Raw genomic sequence first — 14,893 nt, 5'->3', positions numbered from 1 at the left:
GGTGAGTTGTCTTTTGCGTTCTCCCGATATTTTAAATTATCTGTTATAAAACTTATGTTGGCCTCTTAATTGTGTTGGACTTCGATGTTTTTAATTATAAAACTGTGATTTACATTTATTTTTAGTTCTCTTTATATTTTTTTTCACCACCAATTTTGAATCAGTATTTTCTTTTGATCATGAAGGGAGCTACGGGCGTGTCCACAATTAATGCCCGTTTTCCTGTGCTGTGTTTTAAGGTTGGTTTCTACCATTTTGTTTCTAAAATGACTTTTACTGTTTTATTTGGGTAATGATTTATTTATTTCCAAATAAGTGTTTTCATTTTATTTTTTGTAATCTATATGAATATTTTTTTGTTTTGTTTAAATATGTTGTGAACATTGTACTTCTGTTGAATTTGTATAAATGTTAACCTCAGTTGGAATGAGCGGTGGCTGCTGGGAGCTGCAGGCGTGTCCACCATTAATGCCCGTTTTCCTGTGCTGTTTTAAGGCAGTAACCCTTCCGCTCTCCTTAGTTTGTTTACATTAAAAGTGGGGTCATCTGGACCCCCCAAGACAGTGCGCTGAACTTTTTTTTATCTTTGATTTTTGAGTTTCACTAATATCCATGACAGACATAAAATCCTGTCCACCTTTGTCATGGAAGAAATCACATATCAATATGTGGTTGGAGTCAACTGGACCCCAAAGAGAGCGGAAGGGTTAAAAGAGGCATTGCCCAGAATTCAGTCTCATCTCCCTCCTTGCCAATCGGCGACCATACTGAACCTGCTACACATGGTGCTCTGTCAAGATGTGACAAACAAGGTTGGGTGTTATTGCGAATATGCCAACACAGCTAACATGTAGCATTGTTGGAGGTTTTTTTGTGTGTTATGAACAAACACAGTTGGGAGTTCATGTAGTCCCAGTAACATTTATTTTAGTGGTATTATTATGTTTTTATTTTATTTTTGCAAACAAAGTTGGGAGGTACAGGTATTGCAAACATTCTGATGTAGCAGGATGGATTGTTGCAGGTGTGGCTGTGAGGGTAATTACCGGCAGTGGCCCCTAGAGGCATATATATTATATAAAGATCAAGGTGCTCGCTGGCCAGGATGGACATCTTCTGGTCTTTGGAACCGCCCACTTCCGGTTGTGGACTTCCAGGTTGCCTTACAGCTCTGGATAACCAAACAAATAGCAATCGTGTCTGAGCTTGAATAAAGCCCCTGCATTTCGCGTGCCGCTATTCTGTTCCTCTCAAGTGACAAACAGTTGGCCAGGGACTCTCTGGTGCTCCCGCTATTATTGGATCAGCTGCTGTTTTCTTTATCTGAATTTCTGGACGACTTCACCTGTTCGCTTGTTCTTAACTACGCCGTGTACGTCGAGGATTCTGCTGGGGTGGCTTTCCGCCGCAACGTCCGTCGGAGGTGCATGCAGAACTACCAGGGCACTCCCAGACTCGAGCCCCCACACGAGCAGTTCTTATTTCCAGACTTTTAACTAAATACCTTTTTAGCTTTGCGCTTTTAGGGTTGTGGTTTTAATTATTGAATGAGCACTGTGTTTTGTTTTTATTTGGTGAAGTGGAGCTGCACGAGCCAATCAGCTCAGCTCCCACTTCTTCTTAAAGTGTTCTGTTTTTTATTTATATTTCTTTTTGTGTGTGGATTTTAATTTTGTTTTCCCCCTTCCCTCAGTGCTGAGGACCCAGTCTCGTGCCCAGGTGGAGGTTTCCCTCGTTTGGAGTGTCGGGTCCTGGTGAAGGGATTCACGTGTGAGTGTGTCATATCACGTGTTTGGGGTGAATTACATTTTAGTTGTTTTGTTTTGGGGGCCTCCACCTTGCGTAGCTAATGGGCCTCAGCTAAACTGATCTTTCCCCTATTTAGTTTATGTGATTGTTTTATTGAAATCTTTTGTTTTTAATTGATTTTTAGAACTTTTGTAATAAAATTTTATTTTTTAGCTCTGAGCCACGCCTCCTGCCTTTGTATGCAATCAACCTATTGTACGGTACTCATACCTTTTCCACTTACCACACTAACATGGCTGCTGTGTAGACTGTTACAAACAAGTTCTAGAGCAGGGGTCTCAAACTCGCGGCCCGCGGGCTATCTGCGGCCCGCGAGATGATAAATTGCGGCCCGCGTCTTCATATGAAAGATTACTGTTAGTGTCTTTAGCAGGAAAAACATTTTTAATAAATGATTTTATCACTGAGAACAAAGTTGATTTTATGTTTTTAGTTGAAACCTGGTTAGATGAGAATAGTAGGGGAGCAGTTCTCACAGAGTCGGCTCCTCCCAATTATGGTGTTATCAGTGAGGAAAGAACAAGCAGAAAGGGCGGGGGGGTTGCAGTTTTGTTCAATGAAATGTTTCAGTGTAAAAAGTTATCTTTTGGAAACTTTCCATGTTTTGAATATGTAGCCCTGCAGCTGAAGGCCTCACTCAAAACTATATTTATCAATATCTATCGACCCCCTGGATACAGTCCAGAATTTAACCTTGAGTTTAGTGAACTGCTGTCTATAATTTGTCTTGATTTTGACTGTATAATCATGGCTGGAGATTTTAACATCCATTATGGAAATCTTGAGAACAAAGGGACTAAGGACCTGATAAACACTCTGGACAATTTCGGGTTGACTCAACATGTAACAGAGCCCACACACAACAGAGGGAATATTCTTGATTTATTGATTTCCAAAGGTCTGAACATCTCTAAGGTTACTCCAGCCATATTGGCTGGAGTTAACTCCGCCTCACACGGACGTTCCAAATATGGGGAAAAGGGGCGGGACCGAGTTCACCCACTTTTCCTCCGGTTTGTTTTGGTTCACGCCCACAGCTCTGCCGTCTGCGGCTCCTCATGCTAACGGCTAACCGCTTCAATTCTCCAGGAAAGCTGCACCGCGGTGGATTATTTACATCATGAATCTGTACAGGTGAGTACTTGGTGTTTTACACACAATCTGTAAAGTGGTGGAAGTGACTTTTAGACAATAATGAAAACTTATTTTCCCGTGGTACGAGTTTAGTACGAACTGAACATCCACTCATTTGATCATGGTATTTATATAGTTCTAAGATATCTTATTCAATAAGAGTTATTTAGTCTCAAGTTACTGTAGTCTTTATATACACATTAAAAATACACCACAACAGTAATATGATTGTGTAAAACGTTTTTCTCTAGTGCTAAATCAAATTGTTGATATGATCACATAATGCTGTGATTACAATATGAGGAGCATTTCTTTTTACTTCTTAGTTAAGTTAATCATGTCAACGTCTTAAAGCTGGAGCTAATATTTAAGTGAATCCTCTAAACACAGTCACAGTGAAGCAGAATGAACTAATATCAGTCAGAATGTGATGAACATCAGGTCTGAAGAGGTTAAACAGACTGATGCTGCCTCCTCTTCTGCTGACAATCCAAACTAAATACTGTCATGTTCTTTCATAGGGAAACTCATTTTCTTCAAAGATTTGGTTTAAAGATATTCACATGTATTTTGAGCATAAACAAGATGAAATATTTTATTTTGTGTGTTTAGCACATATTTTCAAAACAGCACATGTACAAATATTTTTGAGTGAAATCTATTTTCTTTTCCTTACAATTTCAGTTTGGATTAATGGTGATGTTATTTCCATTTGGCACCAGAAGGACAGTTCAACAAAACCACCACAGCGACGTGAGCTTGGCGAGGACCCACATCACCTGGATCAGCTGAGGCGGACGATGGTGGACATCTTTTATTTTTAATTCTACAAGGAAGAGCAGCTCCTGGTTCTCTCATCACTGTGGAGGACGTGAACGGGCGGCGTCTGGAGTCTGTAGCTGTCATGGGGATCGGAGAGAACGTCCAGCAGCTGCACACTCTTCAACCCATCAATAAACCTTTTTTTATCTTTCATTTCTAACTGATTTTTTTTCAGTAGATAGAAATGTACTCTTTAGGATCATTTATTAGGTTCTTTAAATGTATAAAAACAGACAGTATTATCATAGATAATGTTTTCTAACCACGACATGTGTAAAGAGGTCCCTACTTTGAATAAAGGAAAACTAATTCTGAATGTTCAATGATTGTTTGTTATGTTTTGAATCATTTCATCTGCTTCAAAAATAAATTTTGTACAGATCTGACTTTGACCCACATTTCCTTTTGTCTTACCTATATGCTAAAACAGTGAATACACAGAAGAGACTGGTCACTCAAATATGTTAAACATGATTTTTATTGAATCACACACATCAACAAGAGTCAAATTCATATGTTAAAATTCAAATTTTACTCCCTTTAAATGTAAATGTAACCCAGTAGAGAAAAGCCCTTAAAAATATCTTTATGAAAGTTAGAATAAAATAGATAAATATAAAAAATAAAAAAATGATACAAAAATATATATATATAAAAAAGGATTAAAACTGTTTAAACATTCACTTTGTTCTGTTTTGTTTGAAGTTTTATTCGAATTTTTATGAAAAAAAAGGGAAATTGTAAACTGTGGATTTTATTTTACAAGTTAATGGACTTTTATTTTGAAGGATGCGTCTCTTCCTGCTGACGCAGTCCATGTGACTGGCAACAGCCAATCGGGTTGTTGTTGAGCTGAGCGCTCCGGACCTAGAGCGTAGCCTTTATTGCAAGCTTCGCTGCCCGAGGAAGAGGACGAGGAACGCAATTTATCAAAGTTTGAAACCTATTTATTTCATTTTTTACCTCGCGGTGAAGTTATTTTTGTTTTTTCCACCTGTGTGGCCTGGAAACCATGTTTTTTCCTTACCGAACGGGACTTGGTGAGTATTAAAATAAAATTTGTTGAATTAATTTGATATTTAATATATTTATTTTTTGTAAATCTTGTGAAACGGCAGATTATTGCAGTGAATTTATGTTGTTTTATGTATTATTGGTCAAGTTGTAGAAGTTTTGGCGCGTTAAAGTGAAAGCTTCGCCCAGACATTCCATCCGCCATTACATGCTGCGTAACTTAAGAGTTCGGTTAACACGAAACTGCCACGTTTTTATCTATTCCTACGGACTGCTTTTTTTATTTCAATTTACTTACTTGAGTTATTTTATGTTGGAATGATAGGCCATTAAGATTGGGCCGAAAAAACTGACTCCTCAATCCGGGATCCATGTGCGTGAAGAAAACAAGATGGCGAGCCAACCCTGACCCTCCTGAAGTAGCAAAGGACCAAGCGCCCTCTGCTGGACACTTGACAACCCTTTTCATCCTTTGGAACTGGTAGGAACTTTCCTCATTCCCCTGCAAACAGCAGAGCATTCTGGACAATCGAACTCACGAACACTCCTGAGCCGAAGTTGCGAGGAAAGAGATACAAGTTTGTCTTTGGGTTTTATTCAGTCTTTTGCTGAATCACTTTGAGTTATATGTATTTCATTTTATTTTTATTTCCATTCACAGAAATACTGTAAAGTATTATTGTACAATTTGAGTTGTTTTGTTGGTCAAAGCAATGGAAAAAAGACATGAAATTAAGGAAACTTAATTTAATTTTGAATGGGAAGAAATAAATAAACTTAGAATTAGAACAAAACTAGAACTTGATACGTGAACTTGAATCAACTAGAACTAAACTCTGAACAACTAGAACTGAAACTAAAAGAAAAAAACAAAATAGATCTCAATCCTAACTTCAAGGTTGAACAAAATTGAACTTAAGAGCTAACCTAGGTTAAAGAAAAATATCATTTTAATCTAAATAATAAGATTAAAACAAACTGGGATTTCTATGTTTAATGTTATGTGTCTTTGTATTGTGTATGTATGTCCAATTAAATAAGCCGGCTAATCTTAACCATATTGTGGTCTGTGGTCTTTTTCCTTTGCTTTTCAAGTTACAAGTTTAACATTCTAATAGTTGAACCTACTGGTCCAGATTTACTGTAGCTATTCCTCAGAGGTGGTACATAAATGCTGGATTATTTTGGATTATAAATCCACTCTCCACCAGAAGCAGACCTAAAGAGGAACACACAAGACAAACATTAGATACAATAAAAAAAATTACATTTAATATAAATTAAAATCACAAGACAAAGCTAAATATAACATGTACCCATTTGTTAAAAAAATAAGTATTTAAATTATGTTATTAACTGAAAGTTTCTGTGTCTTCACATTGTAACTTCACATGAAGAGATTCTGCTGTTACTGTAGCAGATCTGAATCATGTCCTTATATGTTAAAACTTTTTGATTAAATAAAATAACCATCAGTACAAATACAGAGAAAACGTCCTTTTTTAAACTTTAAACATAATAGATATTAATGTTGCTGAGAATTTTAAAAAATTGAATTACTGGAACTAAAATAAACAATCATAATAAAAAATAATGATTTATTTCCGACAAATATAAAGTTATTCTTTTAGTACTTACCGGAGAAAAGACACCAGATGACTCCCAGAGCATATTAGAACAGTTTACATCACGGCAGAAGGACAAAAACCAAAATAGAGCGCTCATGCTAACGCTAAATCTGTAGCAGACCAGCTAAACACCGGAGCACAGCTCCCAGAATCCACCGCGATCGTCACCTGTCAATCAAATGTCGCGCCCCCTCATTAAGCGAAAATAAATGCTGTTTTTAAAAAAATACAAACTTAGAAAAAAATCACTCCCCTCAGAGTTGTCATGGATCAAATATGCAGCTATTGATGAAATAAAAACTTTAAGCACCAGGCATTAAAGGGGTTTATTAGAGGGCTGAAAATGAGGATCTTAACATGGGAGTCTATGGGAATTTTCTCACTCTAAGTGTAACGAGATTAGATCTTTTTTTTTAATTACACAAAATAATGACTGTCTCTAAGTTTATTTCTCCCCCTGAATTCAGCGTTGGGTAAGCCCTCCTTAGTTTGTTCTTCTTCTGTGGTTTCTTCTTTATATGTTGGGCGCTCGCTTTCCCTCTCCCCTTCCTGTTTTACTGTTCGGTGGGAGAGGTGGGTGTCCTGTAACGTTTACAACATGAATCCTCTTTTAATTTTAGTTATGCCCATAATTCTGTTACTGAAAAAATCCAAAAACGTTTATTTTATTTTTTTTTTTATGTAAGCATTAGCTGATCTCCCTCTACCTGTCACTCTCATCTAGGAGCTAAAACGGGCAGCTAACACTGTGATTTCTGTGTCTTTCCTTTCTGGAAAATTGTCAGGTATGTGTTAGAGTTTTGTCGCCCGTTGGGGGCACTTCCTGTTTTACTGTTCGGTGGGAGAGGAGCTAAAACGGGCAGCTAACACCGTGATTTCTGTGTCTTTCCTTTCTGGAAAATTGTCAAATCCGCAATAAATGGAGGTGATCTCCGAGGGTGCTGCTGTGCTTCCACGTCTTTCCTTCCAATAAACACAACGCAGAATCGATCCGGTTACATAAGCACCAGCCTCTCTGGTCAGTGCCGGTACTGCAATGTTTTGTTACTTCTGGGTTGGCCTCACGTTCCGCCTGCCAGTGTTGGGGGTTGGTAGTAGCAGAGAGGAGATACTTCTTCTGTTGTATTTTTACTGTTCATTAGAGCTCCTCTGTCATCTACAACAGGGAGAATCTCGGAACAAAAAGTAAAGACGGTGGAAATCCCCGAAATGTTGCTCCATATTTTTGTTGTCACAACTCTGTCCTTTTAAATGTCTGTCTGGGTGTCATATTAACCCGACCGGACACAAACCACAGTGATTCATTTCTCTTTAATCATGTTCAGCACTTCAGTTCTTTGAAGCAGACACCACCCAGACATAGCTCCCAAATCAGAGCCCCTGATTGGTCACAGCTCTGTGCTGCTGAGACTGTGCGTGGAAATGTTGAACCGGACTGAAGATTCAGTGCGTGCCCGATTTGTGCGTAGAGCTCATTGACTGTAAAAATAATTCTTATTTTTATGTACAGTCAATGGTAGAGCTCGACACCAGACTTAAAAACTTACATAGCAACGCGCGGTTACGTGCACTCCAGACACGGAGGCCAGGAATTCTGGTGTGTGCGTGTTTGCATTGACCTTTCCGTGAGTGCGCTGATCATTAGTATCAGTGAATTTGCTCAAGTTAAATGCATATCTCCTCAAAACATCAAAATATTGTACTTTTGCCATCATTCAAGAAAAATAAATTAAAAAAACTTCTAAATAATCTGTTTTATTAATTTTTCCTCTTTCTTTTTTTTCTTTGAATCCTTCCAAATCTTTCAGATAAAGTGAATTGAATTCTGTCTTTTCTCAGAGATTCAGTTCTTTTCATTGGTTCACCGTAAACAGCGGCTCTTTCTGCTCCCAAATGCATTTTGAGATTGTTTTTGCTATATATAATTAATTATCAACCACTACATAGAATTATGCACAATATCCATAACTAATGTAAACATGTTTTTATTCATATTCCCCCCAAGGGGCCACGCCCCACCATTTGAGAAACACTGTTCCAGTCAGTCAGTCAATATGTGGTTTCTTCAGTCGTCTGTATCTGCTGTATGGTCATGGTTATCATTTTATTATTCATTATTGATTTTTTTAAATTCATTTTGAAAAATTAATTATTTTTAATAAAGATGTTTGAGAACATTGGAATGTTTTATCAGTGATTTTCTTGTGAAAATCCTGATGCGGCCCAGCCTCACCCAGACTCCGCCTCCAGCGGCCCCCGGCTGAATTGAGTTTGAGACCCCTGCCTTAAAGCATGAAGCGGTCAGGGCTTAATGAGTCGGAGTCTGTCACGATGAAACAACAAGGGTCAAATACACAAGTGGAACCCAAACACCCTTTATCAGAATGACTCAGGCATCTCGGACACCAGTCACATGGTTTTCGGTACGCCACATGTTCCTCGCCTGCCCACCGGACAGGAATTCGGCACTGGGTTCTTCTCTCTTCACTCATCACTACTGAGGAAATCCTGGTTAATTTATTTTCCTCCGCTTAGTATATAGTTACCACTGGGTCTTCTCGACTGATTTTAGATTGAATACACATACAAATATCATGGTCATCCTGCCAGAAAAGGGGAAAATAATGCAAAATCGTTAGTTACCATTAACTTTTTGATAGGCTACTAGATTAGCCTGAACATTCTCTGTTATGGGAAAAAACTCTCTCAGATCTTCCTAAAATATTTTCTAGAAGTTCTCCTTAATTAGCTGACAGTAAAAATGGTATGGTCATGGTTATCATTTTATTTATTCATTATTGATTTTTTTAAATTCATTTTTAAAAATTAATTATTTTTAATAAAGATGTTTGAGAACATTGGAATGTTTTATCAGTGATTTTCTTGTGAAAATCCTGATGCGGCCCAGCCTCACCCAGACTCCGCCTCCGGCGGCCCCCGGCTGAATTGAGTTTGAGACCCCTGTTCTAGAGTTACTGTGAACGCAGTTAATAAAGTCAAATTTCTAATAAATCTACCAGATTAAACTAGGAACCATCAAGAAAAAGTTTTTGAAGTCTTTTTTGAGGCATCTCAAAATGGACATACTGTTAAGTGTGTGGTCACATGACGCAAACTCGCATGGCTGCAAAGCTGTTTTGAGAAGGAAGAAACTGTGTTTTACTGCGCTGATGCAAAGGAATCTTGTAAGTTTACAGCAACAGGAGTGACCGGACAGGAAGTCTTCAAAGAAGGAAGAAACTAAAGATCACAAAAAAAGCTGTTAGACTTTCAAAATAAAATACCACATACAAACTCTTTTAGGACTTTGACTTTACGTTAAATTAGAGAGGTGACGCAGACTTTTGTGACTAGTGAACATTTTTGTAAAAAAAAAATGTTTTAATGATATTACCATTAATGTGAGAACATGGCCTGAATGGGGTCATAAAACAGGATAATGACTTCAAGCAAAGTATTTAGTTCACGGGGACTTATTAAAATGTGATTAAACCATCAAGAGATAATGATGGTCTAATGACCCCCACAAGCCCTCATGAAGTGGTCTGAGTGAAACAACTCTGAAGCACAAAAGAAGAGAGCCTGATTCCTTCTGACATGAAGGCTCACTGAGGTACAGCAGAAGCTTTAATTCTGAAAGGTTAAGATTATGACAGGATTCCAGTCAAACTAGGAAACCAATCTACATTCTGCACCACATAACTCATGGATTGTCGTGTTTGCTTTAAGCTACTTTTTGTTTTGGTGCAGCCAGCAAACCCACTGGCTTGGATGGTTTCTAAATTTAGATGTCTCAAGTTTTGCAGGTGATCACAAAGACTGACAGGTCTGAGAGAGCATTAGGTTCAGTGAAGACGAGAGAGTCGTCTGCAGTTCAGTCTAACTTTCTGATAAAATCCTTCATGTGGGCTTTGATTTGGACATTTCTTCATTATGAATAAATAAACAAAATGGGAATAAAGAACTAATGGAACAGAGCTTGAGCAGCACAGGTATGGAGAAAGATCAGAGTCACAGTTTCAAGGTCATTTTCAATAACAGTTTCATTAGAATTCTTCAGTGGTACTCCTAGTGAGAGCATGATCACTGTGGACCAACAGGAAGCTCATTATCATGTGACCTGAATGAGTGTTTCATTTCATGGGCACATATGGTTTGCTGGGGCTGTTAGTGACCTTGGTTTGCTCATAGATGACCTGAATCCTTTTAAAACATAGTTATGTAAACAGAGATTAATGTAAACTTATTCCAACATGTTTCCAAAAGTAGAACGTTCAGCCATGTCACAGATGCTACAGGCCTCAGTCCAAACACAGAGCGTCATTTAAATGTCAGTAAGAGAATTTAGCCTGATACGACTAACAATAAAATAGTTCATAAAATAGTAAATAGGGATTCGTTTGCTTGCTTTGTTGCATTTTATGCTTAGTTCTCCTCAGTTGTGATTTCCTGCTTTAAACACTCCCTGAATGCATTTGAAGACCTGTCTGTTCAAAAATGTCAGTAAAACCTATATACAATTTCACTTCTTTAACAGGTAAATATTTGTAACAAATTTCAAGCTGTCATGCTGCTGTCGTCCTAAGACTCTAAGTCAATCAGAAAAATATCAAATGTGGTTCCTCAGATGACCCCTCGAGATTGGTTAAAAAAAGGTGAAAGGTTTTTTTTTTTTTTTTTTTTTTTAGAAAACTGACATTTACATTAAAAGCAAATATATGCACTGTATTGATGACTGAATTGCACAGTGAGCAAATAAGTATTTGAACACCCTGGGATTTTGCACAGAGGGGTCTGGAATTTTCATCTGAACAGACCAAATCTAGAACTCTGACCCTCAAAGACCTGTTAGTCCACTGTTAAAAAGTCCACCTCCACTCCACCTATTATTCTGAATTAGAGGTCATTAGCTGCATAAAGACACCTGTCCACCCCATACAATCAGTAAGACTCCAAAACCTAACATGGCCAAGACCAAAGAGCTATCTAATGACACCGGAGACTAAATTGTAGAAAATGGAAGAAGATAAACATGAATGTCAATCTCCCTCGGACTGGGGCTCCATTCAAGATGTCACCCATTGGCACTAAGAAAGGTGAGGACTCAGCCCCAAAGTAAACGGGAGGAGCTGGTCAATGACCTGAAGAGAGCTGGGACCACCGTTTCCAAGGTTACTGTTGGTAATACACTAAGACGTAATGGTTTGAAATCATGCATGGCACGGAGGGTTCCTCTGTTTAAGCCAGCTCATGTCGTGGCCCAGTTTATGTTTACCAATGACCAATTTGGATGATCCAGAGGAGTCATGGCAGAAGGTCATGTGATCAAATGAGACCAAAATAGAACTTTTTGGTCTGAATTCCACTCACCATGTTTGGAGGAAGAAGGACAACATCCCTACCGTGAAGCATAGGGTGGTAGCCTCATAAGGGGGTGTTTTTCTGCACATGGGACAAGGCGACTGCACTGTACTAAGGAGAGGATGATAGGGGTCATGTATTGAGACATTTTGGGGAACAAGCTCATTTCCTTCAGTTGCAGCATTGAAGACGGGTCATACCTGTGTCTTCCAGCATGACAATGATCTGAAGCACACAGCCTGGATAACCAAGGAGTGCCTCCTTAAGAAGCATATCAGGATTCTGCAATAGCTTTGCCAGTCTCCAGCACTAAACCCAACAAAAAAATCTTTGAAGGGAGGTCAAACTCTGTTTCTCAGTGACAGTCCAGAAACCTGACTGATCTAGAGGAGATCTGTGTGGGGCCAAAATCCCTCCTGCAGTGTGTGTGCAAGCCTGGTGAAAAATAAAATGTTTGACATGTGTAATTGCAAACAAAGGCTACTGTACCAAATATTAACAATGATTTTCTCAGGTGTTCAAAAACATATTTGCATACAAATAAATTATTTAAAAATACACACAATGTTATTCCATTTGTTTAGATCATGTCTGTCACAGTGAACATGCACCTAAGATGAAAATCCATGATCCATGAAACTCAATGATTTCCAAGTGAGAGAACTTGCAAAGTCACATGGTGTTTGAATACTTATTTCCCTCGCTGTATACCTTTAGCACAAGAGCTTTAACTCCAGTGTTGGCGTTCTCCAAACTACAGTAAGTCTTTGATCGTTTATGCAACTAACATAATTCAGGTTTGCACCGATATTCAACATTTAACAGGTTTTGCATATCAGTCAGTAGCTTTTCTCAGACTCAGAATGTTTTTTTTTATTCGCTGCTCCAGACTGAAAGACAAACACTTTTAAAAACTGAATGTTGTTGCAGGTTTGGAGAAAAGTTCATGACATGAGACCTTCACACTCAGAAAGCATTTAAACTCTAACACAATCTATAATACATTAAACCGATACAGCCTCAGGAGTACCGGTATGTATTTTAGTGGGTTCAAAGGACACGATAGAGTTTATGCAGCAAATATCAAGTAGAAACCAATTAGTGGTTAGGCTCCTTATGACCATTTCTTAGCTCCTATTGAGTCACCAGATTCTGTCTCCGAGTTGTTAAATGAGAGTCCATCTTCATCCAGGATGAAGTCTTCAGTCATCTTTTCTGGTTTTCATTTCAGGCACCATAAACCACAACCTGCAGGTGATATTTGTGGATCGCTCACAGATCATTTCACTCGAGACGAGCAGGGATTATGTATGCATGGAGCTGCTGTAATACCTGTTCTACATCTATCTGCACAGCGATCACCATCCGAATGTAATAATATGGCATAGTTGGCTGATCAGGCAAAATGCATGAAGCATCTACATGGAGATTGTTCCTATCTGGATGTCTCAACTCAAAAATCCGTCAGTGCTTGTAAAAGTGTGTGCAGAGCAATCAGACAGTGATCAAGTTATGAATTTTTCATACAGCCCATCAGTAAATGCCACCTATGCAGCCTGATTCTGGAAGAAAGTTTATTCCCTCAGAAAAAAACAAAGATAACAGAAGCGATGCTTGAGGAAAATCTCAAAAAAATGTGAATCAAATGTCATGATCTGTTTTTAATTTGAAGGGTATTTAGGTCGATAACATGAAACTGTATTTTCTATGGTTACTTAGAATTATTTCCCACAAACTAAACTGTAGTTGGAAGTTTTATTTTAAAAAACTGAGAAATGTCATCTGCAAAGATGTCGTTTTCATTGAAGGGGAAAAATTGTCCAAAAAGTTCAGTTTAACAAACTACAGGAGAAATTAACACAACAGGAGGATGGCTCTGACACATTTTCTCTGTCAAGACATGCTAATCGGCTGATCCTCCTCCAGCCCTCTGCTGCTTTTTTTAATCCACCCCCTCATTCCGCACGGCGGGGGGTCTGAGCACCCATCAGTCCCTGAGCGGGAACAGCCTTTGAGCTTTATGATTGTTGGACTGATCTCACCCACACCATTGTCTGAAAACACCTGCTCCTTTTTTGGAATGTTATAGTTCATCCATTTTGCCTCAGTATTGCTTCCCTTATGTTTTTTTTTTAAGTTGGCTTTGAATATAGACAAATTATGGTATGACTATTCTTGATTGATGTATGTCATTTATTTAAGCAGCTGTTGTGATTCCCATCAGCACCTCTGTAGTGTGCTTGTAATTGTAGGGCTGAGTTGTAGTATTTTGATTCAGACAGCCCCAGACCTCCCAAGCACGCAACTGTACTACAAAGGGCAAGTTGCTATCCCTGGATAACACAACGTAATGCTGCGTTCAAATCCAATGCGATTTGTGCATCAAATTGGCGCCGGATCCCTCTTGACTTGTGGCAAAATTGCTGCTTGACACTCGTCCAAAAATGGGTTCATAAACTCCAGATACTTGTGGAGTTTATGAACAGACTAGTTCCTAGAACATGATAATATAGACTCCAATGACCTCCATAGTCACCAGATCAACCTTTGGGATGAGGTGGAATGCCAGATCGGCATCATGGATGTTCAGCCGACAAATCTGCAGCAACTGTGTGATGCTGTCATGTCAGTATGGACCAAACTCTGTGAAGAATGTTTCTAGTAACTTGTTGAATCTATGACACCAAGGATGAAGGCAGCTCTGAAGGCAAAAGGGGTACAACCAATAAGTTATACATAGGCTAGAGTTGCTACGCTAGCAAAGTTGGACGCCACAGTGGACAGGGCTCGATGCTAGCTCACTGCTGTGTTACAATTGTACAAAAAGAGCTGGAAAAATAAGAATGTGATTTTCCACATGTACATTTTGACTGTCCGCTAATTTTTTTTTTTTTAACTCATCCTGTCCAACAGCTGAGCCAACAGATGCGGGCTGAGAGCTTCTTGTGTTGGGCAGATTTTACTGTCACAACAGTGATTTATTGAGTATAAACCCCTGTTGTATTTCATATTAAACTTTATTAATATTGATTATGTTTTATTTTATTTATTCATTTATTATTTTTTTTTTGTTGTTGGACCGGACGGAAAAATGGAAGAGGGTGGGGGAGGGGGGAGAAGAGGAT

General features: G+C 38.6%; 1 protein-coding gene and 1 long non-coding RNA gene across 2 annotated transcripts in view; one reads left to right on the top strand and one right to left on the bottom strand.

Annotated features, from left to right (window-relative positions):
* LOC112144307 (tripartite motif-containing protein 16-like) overlaps nt 1-14,893 on the bottom strand; it is a gene marked incomplete in the record, with an annotated part of 1,074,856 nt that overhangs the window by 970,132 nt on the left and 89,831 nt on the right.
* LOC112144405 lies at nt 4,768-5,462 on the top strand. Its single transcript, XR_002918888.2, has 2 exons — nt 4,768-4,805; nt 5,105-5,462. It is a non-coding gene; the product is annotated as an uncharacterized LOC112144405 (long non-coding RNA).

Source organism: Oryzias melastigma, linkage group LG17 (assembly GCF_002922805.2).
Source record: "Oryzias melastigma strain HK-1 linkage group LG17, ASM292280v2, whole genome shotgun sequence".
Lineage (NCBI taxonomy): Eukaryota > Metazoa > Chordata > Actinopteri > Beloniformes > Adrianichthyidae > Oryzias > Oryzias melastigma.
The sequence above is the reverse complement of the archived record's forward strand: the minus strand, read 5'-3'. Positions and strand labels throughout refer to the sequence as shown.